At 48.1% G+C, this 21,837-nt stretch overlaps 1 protein-coding gene across 1 annotated transcript in view; it reads left to right on the plus strand.

Annotated features, from left to right (window-relative positions):
- Window positions 1–12,356: 12,356 nt before the first annotated feature.
- Window positions 12,357–21,837, plus strand: part of HELZ2 (helicase with zinc finger 2) — a 57,176-nt gene continuing 47,695 nt past the window's right edge. Inside the window, exon 1 of the mRNA XM_053394572.1 lies at window positions 12,357–12,584. The gene's annotated coding sequence lies outside the window, so the exon portion shown is untranslated. The remainder of the gene's footprint in view (window positions 12,585–21,837) is intronic.

The following is a 21,837-nucleotide window of genomic DNA, read 5'->3' on the forward strand; positions in this document are numbered from 1 at the left end:
TCATAACACACAAAGTGGCCCTGTATGCCCTGGCTGCAATTTTTTAAAAAGGAGGTAAAGAAAAGGGGATTTGAATAAAATCACTTTAAGTCAATTAATCTGAAATTAAGCTAGACTGGCATCTCTGGTATCTCTTCTCTCTTATCATGGGTGTCAGTTTATATTAAGAATGTTCAGTATTATTTTATTAATATCATTGCTACAAGACTGTCATGGCTGTTGGGTAGAACAATAAACTTATGAACTGAGCTGAAAGTAGGTGACAGTAACACAAATAAAAAGTGGAGACTGGCTGTCTGGTTTCCTTGGCTAGTCAGGATAATTTATTGGCAATTTCTTGTGGCATGCCCTGTTTCTGAACATGAGGCATCTGTGAGCAAGCCATTGGTTGGCTGGCATCTGTCTGTCTCAGGAGACAAATAGAGGAGTGCGCCTTTGGGGATGAAGTCAAACTGTTGGGAGGTTACAGTGCCTGCCATGGCTATAGAGACCCATACGAGAGAGACATGTTTTGTTACAGCTGGGACAGGTGAAGGTGTCTGGTTCTGCTGCTTTCTTCTCCCTGCGCATCTCCCAGCGGTCATTCTCCTCTGGCCATTGCTGTGGATGCACAACTTGACTGCCTTGTCTCCAGGTTCTGCCATCATCTGCAGACATCTTTGCCAGCTTTCCCCAATTTCTGTGTCTGTCTTTCTTCCATTTTTGGGGAATAGCCTGTGCTTTTTTATTATAATAAATACCCGTGGTGGTTTGCAATGCAAAATCAAAGGCCTTTTTTTTAAAAAAAGAAAGAAAGATCCATAAAGCAACATGCTCTGAAATCTAAAAAAAAAGTCATGTAGACTAGGAGAGTCTGCATTGTGTGGATTGCAGAGGCAGACATGTCCCAAGCTGATGTGTAAGAGACTTGATGTGAAAGAGAAACTCTTTCTTTTGCAGCCACTGGGTGTAGCTGGAGAGAAGCTTTTTGGCAAAAAGAACTAAAAGTAGATTCAGAATGAATCTTAAAATTAGGGAGGGTTTTGTTTTTCAGTAGGACGGATGTTTAAAGAGCAAGCTTTCGAGTTCTCCCAAAACAATACTTCAGATCACTGCTAAGCGAAACAAGGAAAGCGATAAAGGCTGGAGCACAAACATTAATACCCAACAACACAGACTACTATGACGCTTGCATTTTTTTCTGATGCAATGCCATAACTATCAGGGGTGTGCATTGACCACAAGTTTCAGCATCAATCCTGATTCAACCCTGGGGGGAAACTCACCTTGGCTGAATAACTTGGGAGGCTGCCTGATTCATCTCAAGATCTTGAGTTCACTAGCGGGGGACAGGGACAACAAAAGTTTCATTTTCCCCACTACCTTTCAGAAACTGAAAACATTAAAATGATTGTTAATTTCCTTTTCTGTTTGACAGAACTGAACAGAGAGTAATTCCCTGTCCTGATGTTACCAGGTTGTCTGCTGATTTTAAGCAGAAATTATGCCCTCAAATAATACTTTTCCCCTATGGAAAGATGACACAGGATACAGAGAAGTGAACAGTTGATGTTCATACTGGTTCTGCCCCTCCAAAGGAGGCTTCTCTCCTGGTTGACAAATCACTAACACAATATCCATTTTAATTTTAGTGTTGCCCAGAACCTGATATCCCTTTATGAATGGCTTGGTGAACTTGGATCAGTCGCTGCCTCTCAGCCTAACAAGGATTCTTGTGAGAATAAAATGGGAAAGTGGAGTGGGGTGGGGAGATCCTAATATGACACCTAGAGATCTTGGGAGGAAAAGTAGAATGTAAACATATTAGCATTAGCATTTGCTAGAGGATGTTTCCAATAGTAATCTATAGCGTTTGGGCAGTAATAATAATAATAATAATAATAATAATAATAATAATAAGTTATTTATACCCCGCCCATCAGGCTGGGCTTCTCCAGCCACTCTGGGCGGCTTCCAACTGAATATTAAAAACAATACAGCATCAGACAAAACTTCCCTAAACAGGGCCGCCTTCAGTTGTCTTTTAAAAGTAGAATAGTTGTTTATTGCCTTGACATCCACTGGGAGGGCCTTCCACAGGGCAGGCGCCGCCACAGAGAAGGCCCTCTGCCTGGTTCCCTGTAACCTCACTTCTCGCAGCGAGGGAACTGCCAGAAGGCCCTCAGAGCTGGACCTCAGTGTCCAGGCTGGACAATGGGGGTGAAGACTCTCCTTCAGGTATGCTGGGCCGAGGCCGTTTAGGGCTTTAAAGGTCTGCACCAACACTCTGAATTGTGCTTGGAAATGTACTGGGAGCCAATGAAGATCTTTCAGGACCAGTGTTGTATGGTCTCGGCGGCCACTCACAGTCACCAGTCTAGCTGCTGCATTCTGGATTAATTGCAGTTTCCAAGTCACCTTCAAAGGTAGCCCCACATAGAGCACATTGCAGTAGTCCAAGCGGGAGATAACTAGAGCATGCACTGCTCTGCCAAGACTGTCTGCGGGCAGGTAGGGTCTCTGCCTGTGTACCAGATGGAGCTGGTACACAGCTGCCCTGGGCACAGAATTGACCTGCGCCTCCATGGACAGCTGTGAGTCCAGAATGGCTCCCAGGCTGCGCACCTGATCCTTCAGGGAACAGTTACCCCATTCAGGACCAGGGAGTCCTCCACGCCAGCCCGCCCCTTGTCCGCCAGATGCCCAAAGGACAGGATGATGCCACTTTACCACCATTTAACGTACAGGTGCCAAGTGAACAAGCACTCGGATCTTGCTTTAACCCTGGCAAGGAGACAGCAAAAGGAATGCAACCAACGAATTGGATTAGAGTGACCTCTCTGGGCCACAAACAAAATGTAAAGTATTGCACTTGGGCAAAAAAAATGAGAGGCACAAATACAAGATGGGTGACACCTGGCTTGAGAGCAGTACATGTGAAAAGGATCTAGGAGTCTTGGTTGACCACAAACTTGACATGAGCCAACAGTGTGACGCGGCAGCTAAAAAAGCCAATGCAATTCTGGGCTGCATCAATAGGAGTATAGCATCTAGATCAAGGGAAGTAATAGTGCCACTGTATTCTGCTCTGGTCAGACCTCACCTGGAGTACTGTGTCCAGTTCTGGGCACCACAGTTCAAGAAGGACACTGACAAACTGGAACGTGTCCAGAGGAGGGCAACCAAAATGGTCAAAGGCCTGGAAACGATGCCTTATGAGGAACGGCTAAGGGAGCTGGGCATGTTTAGCCTGGAGAAGAGGAGGTTAAGGGGTGATATGATAGCCATGTTCAAATATATAAAAGGATGTCACATAGAGGAGGGAGAAAGGTTGTTTTCTGCTGCTCCAGAGAAGCGGACACGGAGCAATGGATCCAAACTACAAGAAAGAAGATTCCACCTAAACATTAGGAAGAACTTCCTGACAGTCAGAGCTGTTCGACAGTGGAATTTGCTGCCAAGGAGTGTGGTGGAGTCTCCTTCTTTGGAGGTCTTTAAGCAGAGGCTTGACAACCATATGTCAGGAGTGCTCTGATGGTGTTTCCTGCTTGGCAGGGGGTTGGACTCGATGGCCCTTGTGGTCTCTTCCAACTCTATGATTCTATGTTATAGCTGACCCTTGACCGCTGTCCAAACATTGCGAGTCTGACTGCGGTTGGGTTGTTAAAGGGTAACTAATCCCTGCTTGGGTTGCAAGCTTAAGCATATTTATTTGGAGCCTTTTTTGCCCTGCTCATCCGCCAAAAGGGCTCCCAGAGTGGTTTGCAACGATCAATAAAAAAGACAGTCCCTGCATCTTCAAGATTATAATCTAAAAACCATTATGCAAAATGAATTAGAAGTGATCGGCAGAGGGGACAAACACGGCCGCTACTTCTTAGAACAACCAGCAAGGCTGGAAACAGCCCAAGGAGAGGGCGAACCGAAAGTTGCTGGGAGACGGAGTGGCCCTGCTTCTCTCTGCTGCAGCCTGACGGAATGGCTGCTGTTGGCTTCTGGATGGATGATGTTATGTACTGAGTTGAATAGGATCCAGAATGCAGCAGTCTGATTGGTCCGCAGGAGCCACCCAATCCAGCTCCAGGTGGAAGTGAATCCGCAACCTGATTTGGCCCTACAGGAGAATCCCGGAATTAGCCAATCACGTGGGGCCCATTGTTTAAATAATGTATATAAAGCAGACATTCTGGGGGAACTTCCATTCCTCCTCACCACTATGAGCTGAATAAAGAGCATGAAATCCACACTCGACTCCAAGTATATTTCAGATGAGCTTAATGGAGTTGCCCTCTGAAGAGAGCCAGTGAATTGGCCCATGAACTTCTTGGGAGGAAATTCAGCACATAAATGTAATACACTTTCAAAATTAAGATGCGTTCGTTGTGTTGCTTGTGAAATGAGATCTGATTTCAGCTTCTCACTCAGCCTGCAATGCAACCCCACCATGACTCTCACTGGGTAACCTTGGGCCAGTCACCATCTCCCAAACTGACCTACTTCACAGGCTTGTTGTGAGAATAATACAGAAGAGGGGAAACGATGCGCTCCATGGGCATAGCCAGGATTTTTGTGGGTGAGGGCAGGCCTTTTGTTGGGGAGGGGGACATCAGTTTGCTATGCATTTTTATTTATTGGGGGGGCAGCTGCCCCTCCCTGCCTGCCTGCCCCCAGCTACGTCCATGATGTACTCCACGTTGGGGTCGTTGGAAGAAAGATGGGGTGGAAATGCATTGCTCTCTGCCTCAACTGTCCATCAGCTTCCCTCTACAAAAATTAAGTGCTGAGTTGTGCCTTAAAGGTAAAGGTACAGGGACCCCTGACCGTTAGGTCCAGTTGCGGACGACTCTGGGGTTGTGGCGCTCATCTTGCTTTATTGGCCGAGGGAGCCGGCGTACAGCTTCCGGGTCATGTGGCCGGGTCACTGGTGAACCAGAGCAGCGCACGGAAACGCCGTTTACCTTCCCGCCGGAGCGGTACCTATTTATCTACTTGCACTTTGACGTGCTTTCAAACTGCTAGGTTGGCAGGAGCAGGGACCAAACAATGGGTGCTCACCCCGTCGCGGGGATTCGAACTGCTGACCTTCTGATCGGCAAGTCCTAGGCTCTGTGGTTTAACCCACAGCGCCACCCGCGTCCCTTTGAGGTGTACCTTACCATGCAAAAATGAAAAGAGAGAAAGAAAGGATGGGTGGTGGTTGTTTTTCCACAAGGCATCGCTCTTGAAATCCAACAGGTGCCATAATCTGAAATCCAACAGGTGCATTATCTCCTTATGTACAGGTTGGGGAAGCTTTGCCTTTTGGCTTTCTATGTGTCCTGCAGGAGCTCTGCCAGAAACACTGGTCTTTAGCTTGTGGATCGTGACCTGTTCCGAGGTGGGTCACACAACAGGAGCACTACCAGCATGCAAATATATGGCAAAAGATTAAGAAAGGGGTCTCGAAATGGGTTATAAGAAGCAGGTCTTGGGTTTGAAAGGCTGAAGACCCCTGCTCTACAAAAAGCCAACATCTTTCACCCAAATCCTCTGCTTTTGGCATGTATTTCTTTAATCGCTCTGAAACTATGGTAAGCAGGAAGTCGTTTCTCATCCGAAATAACACTATACTGTACAGCTTCTCTCTCTCTCTCTCTCTCTCTCTCTCTCTCTCTCTCTCTCTTGCAATTGGTTGCAACAGACAGGCAGGCAAGCTAAAGCAAGCAGCCTGTGTGTCATTACTCGGAGCTGCAAGGCGGAGACGTCACTGGAAACCCGTGACAGGCAGAACCACAAAGGGGAAATGGAAACCGAAACTTAACTGCTTTACAGCTACGTCTGGCTTTAAGTCCTAGTGCCCTTTGCTCTCTGCACATCGATCCTGGCTCCCTCACATTAGGAGCAGCAGTCCCATTCAGAAGGACGGGCTCGTTATTGCAAAAACACTGCAGGGTGCCTGATAATTACCGGGTGAAACTCTGTCCATCTCTCCAGACCAGTATCACCTGGCAGTGGCTTTCCAGGGGGGCTTTCTCAGTACACCTGGAGGAGGAGGAGGCAAGATAAGAAGGGGAGGGGGATAAGGATGGAGTTTCACTTGAGAGCTGGGGTTCACCCCAAATCTCTCTTAAATGCCAAGACTCAGCCAGGAATAACCATTGCTGCAGAGTTCATAGAATTGTAGATTTGCGATGCAGGAATCTTAAGTTGCTTTGAATATGTGCAGAGTGCCTCTTGAGCTTTATTAAAGGTGCCGTTTTCACCTGGGTTCCTCTGTTAAGATCATACCTGAGGAAGGATCATTTCCACAGAAAAGCTTATTCCCCTCCCTCCCCATTCCTCCAGGGGAGGAGTGAGTCGTGGACATCTTGTGCATCTGTTCTTTTTGCAAACGCCAATCCCACTGAATCCAACCGGGCTTACGCCCAGGTAACGTAACAGGTTGAACATCTGTTTCCTTCTGCTGCTACGCCATCAGTCTCCAGACCTTTCGCCATGAACTGAAAAATGGGCTCTAAATATTAGCCACCTCATCATCCTCGTAAACGGTTTCTCTCCTAACCAGCTACTCAGAGACACCGTATAAGGCTTAACGTACTGGTTCGTCTTTCTGAATTCAGATCAAAGCTGGTTTGGGGGTAAACAGATTGAAACGTGGTACATATAAGAAAAAAACAGGATAAATATGGAGGGCAGGTAACACTGGTCATATGGGCTCCCTGCTTCCCAAAACATGAGGTAGAGTGTGTACACAGCCCTTGTCAGGATAGAAGGGGAAAGGAAGAACGATGTTCACTGCCTGGAGCCCTAGTTTGGAGGAAAAGCAGAATGCAAATGTCTATAAATGAGCAGGTTAGCAATACTACCAGAGGACATTAGCTAAATCCGCAGCAGGAAAAGACAAGTGAAATGGGCATAAAATAAATTTGCAGGTTACAGGACTGGATTGTGTTTGCTTTTATTTTGAGAGTCTTCAGTTCACTTTCAAGGTTTCTTGCATCAGACTCCCGACATTTTCCTCTGCGGGAAATTCCTTGCAACAGTTTGAGAATGCCTGGGAGAAAGGAATGTTCAGGACAATTACAAAGCGAAATGGACTAGGGCTGTGGTGGTTTGCCTTACTAAATGGAAAGGGAAAATAGAACCCAGCCCTGCAGGAAGAAAGGGAATGGATCAAAACAGTTTGGATGTGTCAGTAATGACTTGGCTGACTAATATTCTACAGTCCTTTAAATGTGTGGAAAGGGAAGGGGTATCGTTTGGCTGTTTTGCTGTTTCATTTTAACCATTTACTTGTTTTTATCCTGTATTTTATTCAGTGAACTGGAATAAATAACAACAACTGCATCTCAGCATCCAGGACCCAAGTGACCACTCAGATCCATGCAAATGTTTTGATCAGATTCAGAATGACAATCTAAGGGGTAACTCAGTCAGTAGAACACAAGTCTCTTAACCTCAAGGTCTGGGGTTCGAGCCACACATTAGGCAAAAGATTTCTGCAATTCTACGATTCTATTATTCATTTGCAAACCCCCTCACTCCCCCACTTTTCTTTCATCTAATGTGGACTGTGAGCTATTTGGGGGGGTTTTATACTAGGTACAATGAATTGGAACATTGTTCATGTTATATTTCAGTATTTTAATTGTGCTTAACAGTTTCAGCAAGAATCCCTAAGCGGTTTACGCAACTTATAAAATTGGAGTAAAGCAAAGTAGTGCAACCAAAGATCGGAATGAAGTAAATACATTATTATTAAATTTAGATCGCAGGGCGGTTCACAGTATAAAAACACAAAAATACATAACAAGAACCCCACCCCCAATTTAAAAGGTCATCGATTGTTTAATTAGCCAAAGGCCTGGTTATAGAGGAAGATATGTAATGTAACTGAAGATATGCAATGAAAGAGAGAATTCTACAAACGGGGAGTCATTGCAGAAAAGAACCCTTCTTATATTGCCACCCTTCAGATGATACCACATTTTAATTCTGATTGTGTCCACTCAGGAGTCCTGTAGATTTGAAGGGGGCTCAGTCCCAGGTCAGTGAAGATCACAGCCCTAAACTACTGAGCGGGATAATTCTAATGTTTTATATTTTATATTTTATGTAAAGTACTTGGTGGTTTTGATGTTCAAGCGTAAAAAATAAAGGCATAAAAATTCTCACATCCAACTAGGTGTGGGTGCCTTTAGTAGATGCAACTCCCAAACCTCTTTTGGGTGGTGTTTCTCTTGCAATTGCTTATCTTTCCTCCTTTTTTCCTTGTAAAGGCAACAGTTTATTTCTGCAGGATCACCTTCTTGATCCTCACATACGGTACCCCTGGTTGTACCCCCACCCTATCAATAAGCAGCTTACCAGGTGCCCCCCCCACACGTTTCTTCCTTTGAAGCAAGGCAAGGCAAACTAACTTTTAGAAACAGCCTGCGTTTTATTCCCTCCCCTTTTTATTTCTTTATTTGCTGCGATGCAAATTATTGGCTGGTTGCTGGCCTGGGGGGAAACTCCATCCAGATACTAGTTTAAAAGGCTTTAGTTTGGCTTCCAGTCTACAGTCAAAGCAGGGAGGAAACAAGTCCCAAGAATAGATATAGTTAAATGGAAGTTGATGTGGTCATTCAAGGTCACCTTGGTTCAAAGGTAATCCCATCAAGCCAACATAACAATAGGGCGCCCCTCCCAGTGATGGGCCCATTAACCTAGAGCCGAAATTCAATCACACTGGGGAAAGGATTGTTAAGACCACTCATCTCCATAAAGAAACAAAAGAGTAGCCCAACCAAGGGGCTGGGAGAGGCTCTCCATCCTGCCAAAGGATGCTAGCCTAAAGGAAGTGCATGTATTTAAAAAAAAATTATTAAAGATTTCTTAGTTTGCAAAAATACGTGTGTATTTCAAGCTGCGTTTTCTACAGATCAGTTTCATTTGTTGCAAGACATTAGTGTTGCATACAATGTTAGGCTAGGAAGAAAAGGGGGGGGATGGTGAAGTGGGGTGGGAATGGGTACCAATGCTTCTATTCTTTTTTTAAATATATATTTATTAATTTAAAATAAATACATTTATGAAAAACAGACGTACATACAAGTAAACGAACATAAAATCAAACAAAGAAATAACAGAAGAATCAAACAAACCACCACACTATAAGATATAAAAAGATTAATATAATTATCATCATATATACTCCTGGTACTGAACACAATTATAAAATTTACAGAAAAGAAATTTAAAACTGACTTCCAATTAATCTCACTGTACTTTGTCCATCCATTACTTTATACCGCACAGTTACATATTTCTTATATAATTTCTTTTTACCTCCCTACAAACTTATATTTATACAATGCAATGCTTCTATTCTTTGAAGCCCATCCCCGTTCTGTGATACCATTTGCTCTGCTGAAGCATTCCTTGCTGAGAATTGCTTTGCTGCCTGAAGTTTGAGAACAGAATTAGAATCATTGAATCGCAGAGTGAAGGGTCCCTGAGGATCATCCAGTCCACCCCCGCCTGCAATGCAGGAATACACAGCTGTCCCACACGGGGATCAAACTTGCAACCTTGCCATTATCAGCTATCCAGCTATTGCGGGTCCTGACTCCATTATTCTCCTGCTTTGCCTTCATCGTCTTCCTGCCTCTCTGGGTACCTGCCCAGTGAAGCAGAGATCCTTGCTACAGTCCCTTCCAGGGCTCTCTGCCTGTTGCTGCTTCCTTCACAAAGTCCTTTTCAGGGCTCCTTTTCCCCCTCCTTTCATTGCTGCTATTGCTGCCCACCTGACCCACACATTTCAACTTACTGGAGGTGATTTCCTACTAATTGTAGGTTTCACGTCTTGCTCCCTCTTCCTATTTTTAACTGTGTGTGGCTGCGCTTTACATACAGTTTTTGGTTTCCTATCTTTGAGAGGGGTTGCAGTATTTTGAACCTGTTACTAGACAAGCATTCTGGTCTTCCTGAAACTCAGCTTTCCGCTGAGTTTATTATGCCAGCCATGCATGACTGAGGCCTAGCCTGCAATGTCAGCTCAGAGAACAGGTGAGGGGGCTTCCCTTCGGAAAACCCACTTTGCCTCCTGTGTCATAGGCTCACCCTTCCTCTCTTACACCTTGCGTGATTGCTCTTCCACGTATGTTGTGTGTGTGTGTATTTAACCGTGGTTATAATTATCTTGCCAATTCTCTCAAGCAAAAGGACTTTTCACTAAGCTAAGCCATTCTTGTTGCCCCGATAGATGCACATATTATTCTGAGCTATTCCCCATTGTGGTACAGTCATACCTCGGGTTAAATATGCTTCAGGATGAGTGTTTTCAGGATACACTCCGCAGCGACCCGGAAGTAACGGAACACGTTACTTTTGGGTTTCACCGCTTGCACACGCGCAGATGCTCAAAATGACGTCATGCGCATGCGCAGAAGTGGTGAATCGTGACCCGCGTATGCGCAGACGCACAGTCGCGTGTTACGTTCTACTCAGGATGTGAACAGGGCTCCGGAACTGATCCCGTTCGCATCCAGAGGTACCACTGTATTGAACATGGGCCATCCTGCCTTGGAGGTTTTTAAGCAGAGGGTGGATGGGCATCTGTTATGGATGCTTGAGTTGAGATTCCTGCATTGCAGGGGGTTGGACTAGATGACCCCCAGGGTCCCTTCCAACTCTGCAGTTCTATGATTCTATGATACCCTTTAGAGACAGTGTTGCCCTTGTAGAGCTCAGTAGGGAGAGAACTTGGAATGGGAACAAGAGCAGAATTAATTGGCTCTGCCTATCACCTCCATTCTAATGTGGAAAATAGCAGCAAACCCACTTACAGTTTGCTATGGGTCACTTTCTCCCAGGCCCTAGTTCAACACTCTAAGCACTACCCCACACTGGCTTTTGCCCCTGCTTATGCCTTTTTCCTCAGCATCTTAAAAGGCAGAGACATCACCTTGCCAACAAAGGTCCGTATAGTTAAAGCCATGGTTTTCCCAGTAGTGATGTATGGAAGTGAGAGCTGGACCATCAAGAAGGCTGATCGCCGAAGAATGGATGCTTGTGAATTCTGGTGCTGGAGGAGACTCTTGAGAGTCCCATGGACTGCAAGAAGATCAAACCTCTCCATTCTGAAGGAAATCAGCCCTGAGTGCTCACTGGAAGGACAGATCCTGAAGCTGAGGCTACAATACTTTGGCCACCTCATGAAAAGAGAAGACTCCCTGGAAAAGACCCTGATGTTGGGAAAGATGGAGGGCACAAGGAGAAGGGGACGACAGAGGAAGAGATGGTTGGACAGTGTTCTCGAAGCTACCAGCATGAGTTTGACCAAACTGTGGGAGGCAGTGGAAGACAGGAGTGCCTGGCGTGCTCTGGTCCAGGGGGTCATGAAGAGTCGGACACGACTAAACGACTGAACAACAAGAGTTGGAAGGGAATCTCTTGAGATCTAGTCCAACCCCTGTATTGCTGGAATCTTTTTCCCAACGTGGGGAGCCAACTTGAATAAAATATTCCCCCCCCCCACAATTGATCACATGATGCAATGCGCACATGCTATTTGAATGGCAATGCCCATCAACTTTCCTTCAAATATTTTATTGGGGGGGGGGCGAAGGGACCTCAGCCCCAAGGAGTTGGCTCTTATGGCCACTGTGAACATATCATGTGGTCATTTTGCTTATTCCTCGTTTGATTTTAATGCTGATTACTCCCTCAACCCAACACCACCATATAGTGGAACAATGACCCAGGAGCGACCTAGTTACAGGTAGGCAGCCGTGTTGGTCTGCCGTAGTCGAAACAAAATACAGTGGTACCTTGGGTTAAGTACTTAATTCGTTCCGGAGGTCCGTTCTTAACCTGAAACTGTTCTTAACCTGAAGCACCACTTTAGCTAATGGGGTCTCCCACTGTTGTTGCGTCGCCGGAGCACGATTTCTGTTCTCATCCTGAAGCAAAGTTCTTAACCTGAAGCACTATTTCTGGGTTAGGGGAGTCTGTAACCTGAAGCGTATGTAACCTGAAGCATATGTAACCTGAGGAACCACTGTAAAAAAAATTCCTTCCACTAGCACCTTAGAGACCAACTAAGTTTGTTATTGGTATGAGCTTTCGTGTGCTTGCACACTTCTTCAGGAAGACCTGCAACTTATTATTATTAACTTCTTATTATTGCACTGCAAATTTGCTATCTATCCATTTAAAAGAAGACATAGGATGGAGAGGCAAGGGCTCCGCGCCGAAGCACGATGCAAGCCCTCCCGGCTCATCCTGGCGCCGGGAACCCATCGCGTCCGCGCAATGCCCCGACTTGCTCCAGAAAGGCGGAGGCGCGCGCAGAGGCAGCCGGCTGCGCGGATCTGGATGCGCCGTCGGGGCCGAGCAGGGGCGGGCGCGGCTTGCCGGGCTGCCCCGCCCCGGGGCTGGAGCACCGCCTGATGTAATTTCCGAGATGCGCTGCCATAGGTTTGGCGGCGGCGAGGCCCCAGAAAACGAAACCGTGGCCGGGCTTTAAATAACTCTCCGGCTGCCTCCCCCTCCACCGGCGCATCTTTCCGTCCGCCCTCAACTTCATCCCAAGGCTGGTCGCGGGCATCGGACGCGCATCGCGATTCGGACGCGTTCCCACGGTAAGGCTCGGCGCGCGGCAGGTTGAGAGGGCGCTTCCTCCGCCGGCGTTTCCAGGGGGGGGCATGATCTCGGCCGCCCCCATCTCTCCCCGCCACCCTCCTGCTCCTAGGGAGCTTGGATCTCGCGTGGGAACCGGAGCGGCGGCACGACCCGTGTCCGCCGATCGTCTGAATCCAACCCTCCCCCGGGGGCTTGGAACGGGGATCGCGAGGCTGCTGGCTGCTCGGAGTTGCGGATCGGGGAGCTTTTGTTGCGGGGATGGGGAGGGGGAGAGTCGGGACTCCCCACGTGGCGAGCGCAGGCTGGGTCCCAGGGCTTGCTGCGGACCCAGAGAGAGAGAAGGCATTAACGTGGGAATGGACAGTGCGCTTCTAGCCTGGTGCCGGGATGCGCTCTCCATCCCCACGCCAGGGATCTGGGATCCGCCGCGTCTCTGCTTCCCTTCCCTGCCTCTCCACAAAAGGGAGAAAAGAAAAGGAGAGACAAAGGAAGGGAGAGTTGAGAGCGCCAGGCGCGATCCGGCAAAGCGGGTTTGCTTGCGCCGATCCAGTCCCGAGGGTGGCGCGGAGGAAGGGAGGCTCGTGCGCCCTCGGGGCGCGCGGAGCTGCCGGCGCGTCTCTGTGTTAGTCTCCGTGCGGGTGATGAGATCAGCCGGCGGAACTCCCCGAGACAACCTCTCTCTCATCTTTTCGCAGAGCGAGAGGTGTTTCTCAGCACAGCCTCTCTCCTTCCTTGACCTTTTGCCGTCCTTAAAATATTTTTTTTAATAGAAAAGATGTATACTGGTCTCTATTCAGGTAGATATGTTCCTGCGCCCTGCAGCCTCCCCCAAGCTGGCACCCTCCAGATGTTTTGGAACACAACTCCCCCCAGTCGCCCCCCCAGGGCATGGCCCAGACATCTGGAGGGCACAGTCCAGAGCAGCGTGGGGGGGCGGGGAGGCTGCAAACCTGCCAGGTGTGCTTCTGCCCCTGTGGACTTTGCCAGACTTTGGTCTTCTCTGCGTGCATCTGAGGAAATCGCTCCAGCCCCATCCATTCTGAGCCTTGCAAGGTCACTCCCCCCCCTCCTCCCCCAATCTGTGGGTTTGTTTTTGCTTTCCCCCGCCTCTGGAACTTCGCCTGCCTCCAGGTTTCAAGGTGGCTCAGGTTGCCAGGCAAGACTTGCCCGCATCTGTTCAGGGCTGTCCTTCCTCCCAAGGCTCAGTGTTTATTCTGAAGGCTGAACAACAACAGGGTGACGTAGCAGAGTCTGGCTGGGCTGCTGCTGCAGCAGCAAAAACAAGGACTTCTGTGGCACCCGAAAGCTTTCACATAGCGGCAGGAAGGGTTTTCATGTATTCCCCACCCACCCAACTGCTGCCTGAGCTTATTTTTTGGGTTTGTGGTTTTGTTACATTTCCACCCCACCTTTAAGGAGCACAAAGTAGCTTACATAATCCTCTTCCTCCCCATTTATCCGCACAAAAGCCCTGTGAGGTAGGTTAAGGTGGAGAGGGAGTGACAGGCCCAAGGTTGCCCAGACAGCTTCATGGCTGAGTTCAGATTTGAACCCCGGTCCCCCAGGTCATAGTCTGGCACTCTAACCCAGCCCTTTCCAAACTTGGTTCGCCAGCTGTTTTTTTGGACTACAACTCCCATCATCCCTATCTTCCAGGACCAATGGTCAGGGATGATGGGAGTTGTAGTCCAAAAAAACAGCTGGAGAACTAAGTTTGGAAAGCGCTGCTCTAGCCACTACACAACACTGCCTCTCACAAAATTGTTTGAAAACATGCTCCCCCCCCAAATAATATGAATATATTTGCAATCTCCCTTTCTTTCAAGGATTTTAGGGTAGCATTCATGGTTCTTCCCTTGTCCGTTTTATCTTCACAACATCCCTGTGAGGTAGGTCACTCAGCTTTGTGACTTTGGTTCATCCTCTTCACTCCCCTCTGCATTTTATCCTTAGAAACAGTCCTGAGAGGTAGGTTAGGCTGTTTCTAAGGAGCTTTTCAGGAAGGTGGGAATTCAAATCGGGGTCTTCCCAAGTCTAGACCGGCATGCCAGCTGCGAAGCCACCCTGTCTCTCTCTCCTTTCATCTGGCAAAGTGGGCTTTTTAGTCCACAGACCCAGATGCCACAATAATTATATCAGTCTTCAAGCTGCCATAAGAAATCATGAAGGCAACAGGCTTATATATTTACTGTGGTGTCCAGTTGTTAGCTTTGCTGGAACAGACAAAAACTTTATTTTCAACATTTCCCCTGTGGATCTGGAGGGCTAGAAAGCACAATAGTAATTGCCCCCAAACCCCTTGACTCTTCCCCCTTTCCTGAAATCCACAATGAATTTCTCAGTTTTCAGACTTTTGATGTTGCTGGTTGACGTGGTTGCTAGACAGTGATCACAAAAGGGCTCATCCTATTTTTAAACGCTATGCGGATTTATTTTTTTTAATATTGCCTGTATTTGAACAAAGCTCAAAAGCTGTTTGCAAAGCAGGTTGAAGCATCTGAAATGAATTGCAAATGTACCCCCACCCCACACAATAATTTCTGTTTGTGCATTACTCGCGTGTAATGTGCAGGCGGACATGTTGAAGCAGGAGGGAGGCTGAACTGCTGGCAGTAGTAGTGATTCAGTGGGGAATCATGGAATTGTAGAATTGGAAGGGACACCTGAGGATCATCTAGTCCAACCCTCTGCATTGCAGGAATCGAGTGCCTTTGTCCACCTAACCCCACCAGCAGCGGAGGTTTTTCAATTAAACAAAAATTGCATAAGAACTAACAAGACACGTAAGCTGTAACTTCACTATGAACTTAGTCCTGGTTCTGCTTGTGGATGCAAGCGTGTGGGGAGGAAGAGAGAGTTACTGATAGCAATATGGAAACCCAACAAAGATAATTTCTAGATTTTGAGCTAAGGTAGAATACATGGCTCTGCTGGTGCAATTGCGCAGCAGTGACTTCCATGCCATTTTGCTCCTCTTCCCCCTGGTTAAAACGCAGACGGTTGCATCAGAAAATGACAGCATGTTTATTTTACTTTGTCTTCCCTCAAGTGAAGCTAATAACCCGGAGACTGCTAGGATTGCACAACGCTGTATTTGCAGTTTGCAAAGCCACCCGATCCTCAATATCGCTGACTGGTGAAGTTAAGGAACGGGGAAACCTTCTGCAGAAAAATGAAGCCCTGGGCTTTTTCCCGCCTTGCGTTACTAGGATGTAAGGGGGTTCATTTTTTCGGCTGTTTGCATTCCATGTGCAGGCCTTTGTGTGTGTGGAGAAGGGGGAAAATTTAGCCTGGGGGTGGGGAATGCCAGAATGAGGGGCTCTCTAGACCAGGGTGTGGGAAACTATTTCAGCCCTAAGGGCAAATCCCAGGGGGAGGCAGCGCCAGAGGCAAAGGCTCTGAATGTTGACATCATGTAACGTGGGAACGTGTACAAAATTGCAGCTTCTGTTTTTGGGATGCCCTGCTGCGGCTTTGCAAAGAGTTGTGGTTGTGCTGATAAGTTCTGCTTTGGGGTGTGCCAAACAGTGAGCGCTTGTTCACACCTACCAGTTATCAGTGCGCAATTAAGTTTCAAACAGGGGGGCTGACTTCTGAGTTCCAGAAATGCGTATCCTCCTTTTTTCTCCCCGCCACAAAGAAGATAAGGTTCAGGATCCTATTATTCCCCCTCCTGCACAACACCCATTGTTCCTTAAGTTACTTCCGCTAGATGACCAGGAGCTAAGAAATTCTATCCTGATATTTCATGCTCAAAGCCTGCTCCCTAAATACGGTTGTGTTTCCACACCCAATATTTCTGTTATCTGCTCTCCAGAGCTAAAGGAGCCGTTCTCTGTGTGCTGGACAGAGAGACACCCTGGGGAGAGTGAAGAGTGTTGCAGAGATTTTATTATAAGCTACCTCTTATTGATTATTTATGCACCACTCTTGGGCCCAGCGGTGCTCAGCAGCACGAATGCGAGTGCCAGAGGGTGATAAGTTAGGAAAGAAGCGTTGGGAATCCTCCATATCGTAGCGAAGAGAACCCGCTTGACAACGATTTGAATGCAGGGACCATAGGGGAGGGAAGCAGTGTTAGAAACTAGGATAGAATCGTAAAGGTAAAGGGACCCCTGACAATTAGGTCCAGTCGTGGCCGACTCTGGGGTTGCGGCGCTCATCTCGCTTTACTGGCCGAGGGAGCCGGGGTACAGCTCATGTGGCCAGCATGACTAAGCCGCTTCTGGCGAACCAGAGCAGCGCACGGAAACACCGTTTACCTTCCCGCCGGAGGGGTACCTATTTATCTACTTGCACTTTGGCGTGCTTTCGAACTGCTAGGTTGGCAGGAGCAGGGATTGAGCAATGGGAGCTCACCCCGTCGCAGGGATTCGAACCGCCGACCTTCTGATCGGCAAGTCCTAGGCTCTGTGGTTTAACCCACAGCACCACCTGCGTCCCTTTAGGATAGAATCATAGAATTGTAAAATGGGAAGGGACCCCAAGGGTCATCAAATCCAACCCAATCTCAGCAATACATCCATGACAGATGGCACCTTAAACCTAAGTTAACAGCTGCCACGGCAGAATGTCTCTGGGCACCATTGTCCCCTCCAATAAAGTTTTATTTATTCCCTGGCTTTTTTCTGGCCCATGTAGGACCAGTCTGGATAGTTGGCCTTGGTGAAGGCTTGACGTTTTCATCCCCCCAAAAGTTTTTGATTTGAGTTTCCATTGAAATGAGGCTGTATTTTAATAATAATAATAATAATAATAATTTATTATTTATACCCCGCCCATCTGGCTGGGCCTCCCCAGCCACTCTGGGCGGCTTCCATAAAAACCAAAAATACAGCAAAATATCACACGTTAAAAACTTCCCTGAACAGGGCTGCCTTAAGATGTCTTCTGAATGTCAGGTAGTTGTTTATCTCTTTGACATCTGCTGGAAGGGCATTCCACAGGGCGGGCGCCACTACCGAGAAGGCCCTCTGCCTGGTTCCCTGTAGCTTTGCTTCTCGCAATGAGGGAACCGCCAGAAGGCCCTCGGCGCTGGACCTCAGCGTCCGGGCAGAATGATGGGGGTGGAGACGCTCCTTCAGGTATACTGGACCGAGGCCGTTTAGGGCTTTAAAGGTCAGCACCAACACTTTGAATTGTGCTCGGAAACGTACTGGGAGCCAATGTAGGTCTTTCAAGACCGGTGTTATATGGTCTCGGCGGCCGCCCCCAGTCACCAGTCTAGCTGCTGCATTCTGGATTAGTTGTAGTTTCCGAGTCACCTTCAAAGGTAGCCCCACGTAGAGCGCATTGCAGTAATCCAAGCGGGAGATAACCAGAGCATGCACCACTCTGGCGAGACAGTCCGCAGGCAGATAGGGTCTCAGCCTACGTACCAGATGGAGCTGGTAAACAGCTGCCCTGGACACAGATTTGACCTGTGCCTCCGTGGACAGCTGTGAGTCCAAAATGACTCCCAGGCTGCGCACCTGGTCCTTCAGGGGCACAGTTACCCCATTCAGGACCAGGGAATCCTCCACACCTGCCCGCCTCCTGTCCCCCAAAAACAGTACTTCTGTCTTGTCAGGATTCAACCTCAATCTGTTAGCCGCCATCCATCCTCCAACCGCCTCCAGACACTCACACAGGACCTTCACCGCCCTCACTGGTTCTGATTTAAAAGAGAGGTAGAGCTGGGTATCATCCGCATACTGATGAACACCCAGCCCAAACCTCCTGATGATCTCTCCCAGCGGCTGCATGTAAATGTTGAAAAGCATGGGGGAGAGGACAGAACCCTGAGGCACCCCACAAGTGAGAGCCCAGGGGTCTGAACACTCATCCCCCACCACCACTTTCTGAACACGGCCCAGGAGGAAGGAGCGGAACCACTGTATGACAGTGCCCCCAGCTCCCAGCCCCTCAAGACGGTCCAGAAGGATGTTATGGTCGATGGTATCAAACGCCGCTGAGAGATCCAGCAGAACTAGGAAACAGCTCTCACCTTTGTCTCTAGCCCGCCGGAGATCATCAACCAGTGCGACCAAGGCAGTTTCAGTCCCATGATGAGGCCTGAATCCCGACTGGAAGGGATCCAAATGGTCCGCTTCTTCCAGGCGTGCCTGGAGTTGTTCGGCAACCGCTCGCTCAATCACCTTGCCCAAGAATGGAAGATTTGAGACTGGGCGATAGTTGGCCATCGTGGCCGCATCTAAAGATGGTTTTTTAAGAAGCGGTTTAATAACCGCCTCTTTCAGCGGGTCTGGGAAGGCTCCCTCACGGAGGGAAGCATTCACCACCCCACGAAGCCCATCGCCCAGTCCTTCCCGGCTAGCTTTTATAAGCCAGGATGGGCAAGGATCCAGGAGACAGGTGGTTGGTTTCACTCGTCCAAGCAGCCTGTCCACATCCTCGGAGGTAACAGATTGGAATTGATCCCACTCAACTTGACTAGACAGAACTCTAGCACTCTCCCGCCCCGGCCCTGCTCCCACGGTGGAGTCTACTTCTTCCCGAATCTGAGCGATTTTATCTGCAAAAAACTTTGCAAAATCATTGCAGGAGAACATGTGGCCCATACTGGGCCCCGATGTTGCAGGTGGTTCCGCTAAATTGTGAACCACCTGAAAAAGTCTCCTGCTGCTGTTTTCTGCAGATGCAATAGAGGCGGTGAAGAAATTCTTCTTCGCCGTCGCTATCGCCACTTGGTAGGCTCGACGTTGAGCTCTAACCTGTGTCCGGTCAGATTCGGAATGAGTTATCCGCCACCGGCGCTCTAGCCGTCTCAACGATTGTTTCATTGCCCTCAGATCCGTGGAAAACCACGGGGCTGTCCGGGCTCCATGCAATCGGAGAGGGCGCTTCGGAGCCAAACAGTCAATAGCCCTGGTTAACTCCGCATTCCAGCGGGCCACCAGGGAATCAGCTGAAAGGCCATCAACATGGGATAAAGCATCCCCTACCACTCTCTGGAAACCATTTGGATCCATTAAGTGGCGGGGGCGGACCATCCGAATTGGTCCCACCTCCCTGCAGAGGGGATGGGTCGCAGAGAAGTCCAGTTGCACCAGGAAGTGATCTGACCATGGCACTTCTTTCGTTTCGCTTTTACTTGGTGTCAGATCACCAACATCCATAGAGGTAAACACCAGGTCCAAGGCATGTCCGCGGCTATGGGTTGGGCCAGACTTATTCAGGGACAGCCCCATGGAGGCCATGCTTTCCACGAAGTCCCGAGCGGCCCCTTGTAAGGTCGTGTCGGCATGGATGTTAAAATCCCCTAGGACGACCAAGCTAGGTGTCTCCAGGAGGACATCCGCCACGACCTGAAGCAGCTCAGGCAGGGAATCCTTGGTGCAGCGGGGAGGTCGGTACACCAAAAGGAATCCTGTACTGCCCCTATTGCCCAACTTCCAGAACATGCACTCGGAAAACTGGGTCTTCCCAATAGGACGCCTGGTGCAAACTAATGACTTCCTAAAAATCACTGCAACCCCCCCTCCCCGCCCACATGACCTGGGTTGCTGTGCGTAAGAGAAACCTGGTGGACAAGCAGCGGCAAGGACAGGCCCATCTGCTTCATCCAACCAAGTCTCTGTTACACATGCCAGGTCAAGTCCTCCATCCATGATCAAGTCATGGATGGCAGTGGTCTTATGAATCATTGACCTGGCATTGCACAGCAGCACCTTCAGGTCATGTGGGTATCCCTTGCTGATTCTAGTATCCATCCGGTCAGGACCAGACCCGGAGGCAGGAATAGTCCTCAGACAACGACTAAACCTGCCCCCTCTGTAATGACGTGGTCTAGTCTTAGCGTAACTCCTCCTCCTACCCGTGATCACTGAGATCGGTTGTCCCAGTGCATCCCCCCCTGTGGGACATGCCCCAGCCATTTTGTGGGCTGGGGCCCACTCCCCGGCAGCCCTGACCCCTCCCCCTAAGAACAAAATAAAACCTTAAACAAACAAACAAAACCAATAAAACAATACAAACAAAAAAATAATAATGTAAAAAAATTACAAAAACATCAAAATAAAAATTAAAAAAATCCCCAAGCCCAACCAAACATCCATTCCACCCCCACCCGCCACATACAAAAAATCCAAAAGAAAAATTTTAAAAACATTTTAAAACCACTCTAAAAACACTCTGTGCCCCCCTGGCAGTAACAACTGTTTTAACGTTGTATTTTAATCTTGTTTTTAAGTTGTATTTCAGTCAATTTGTTTTTATATCGGGTGTTAGCTGCCCTGAGCCCGGTCTTGGCTGGGGAGGGCGGGGTATAAATTAATTAATATTATTATTCATGTCATTTATATACCGCTTCATATTTTAAAGATAAAATCTCAATGCAGTTTACAACACGTCAAAGCATCAAATGAAACAATCTAGAAATTCAAGCTTCCAGGAAAATATTTCAGATCCTTCTCTAAATGGCATTTTGCATTCCCTGTATTTATTTACCTACTTAATTTATAGAGCTGCCCCATGGCCAAATAACTCTAGGCAAACAGTGTGGTATAGTGGTTAGAGCACTGGACTAGGACCCAGGAGATTGCATGGCTCCCCACCCGAGTCATGAAGCTCACTGGGTGAACTTGGAGTCGGTCGCAGCCTCTTAACCTACCTCACAGGGTCGTCATAGGAATTAACTGGGGATGGGCGGTGAAGCATCTTTAGTGGTACCTGAGATTACATACGCTTCAGGTTACAGACGCTTCAGGTTACAGACTCTGCTAACCCAGAAATAGTGCTTCAGGTTAAGAACTTTGCTTCAGGATGAGAACAGAAATCGCATGGTGGCAGCAGGAGACCCCATTAGCTAAAGTGGTGCTTCAGGTTAAGAACAGTTTCAGGTTAAGAGCGGACCTCCGGAATGAATAAAATACTTAACCCGAGGTACCACTATATTCTTTGGAGAAAAAGGTGGGATATGAATGCAGTGTTGCTAGCCGCCCTGAGCCCGGTTTTTGAACCAGGAAGGGCGGGGTATAAATGAACATTTATTATTATTATTATTATTAAGCTCATCTGCTTAGCTGCTTAAGAAAGCTGGAGGGGCCAGCCAGATGGAGATGTCTGTTGCCAACCAGGCATCCAGAGATCTCCGCGTGATTGCAGTTGGACCTGCGCCAGTCGTAAAACATGCCTGGTGCCTGGCAAATTTCCAACACTGGATAGAATCATCAGTGATGAAGACAAAGCTTTGTGTCTGACTGATGCTTGCGAACAGATAAGGTTCAATCCCTGCAAGGGACAGCTGCACAT

Source organism: Podarcis raffonei, chromosome 6 (assembly GCF_027172205.1).
Source record: "Podarcis raffonei isolate rPodRaf1 chromosome 6, rPodRaf1.pri, whole genome shotgun sequence".
NCBI lineage: Eukaryota > Metazoa > Chordata > Lepidosauria > Squamata > Lacertidae > Podarcis > Podarcis raffonei.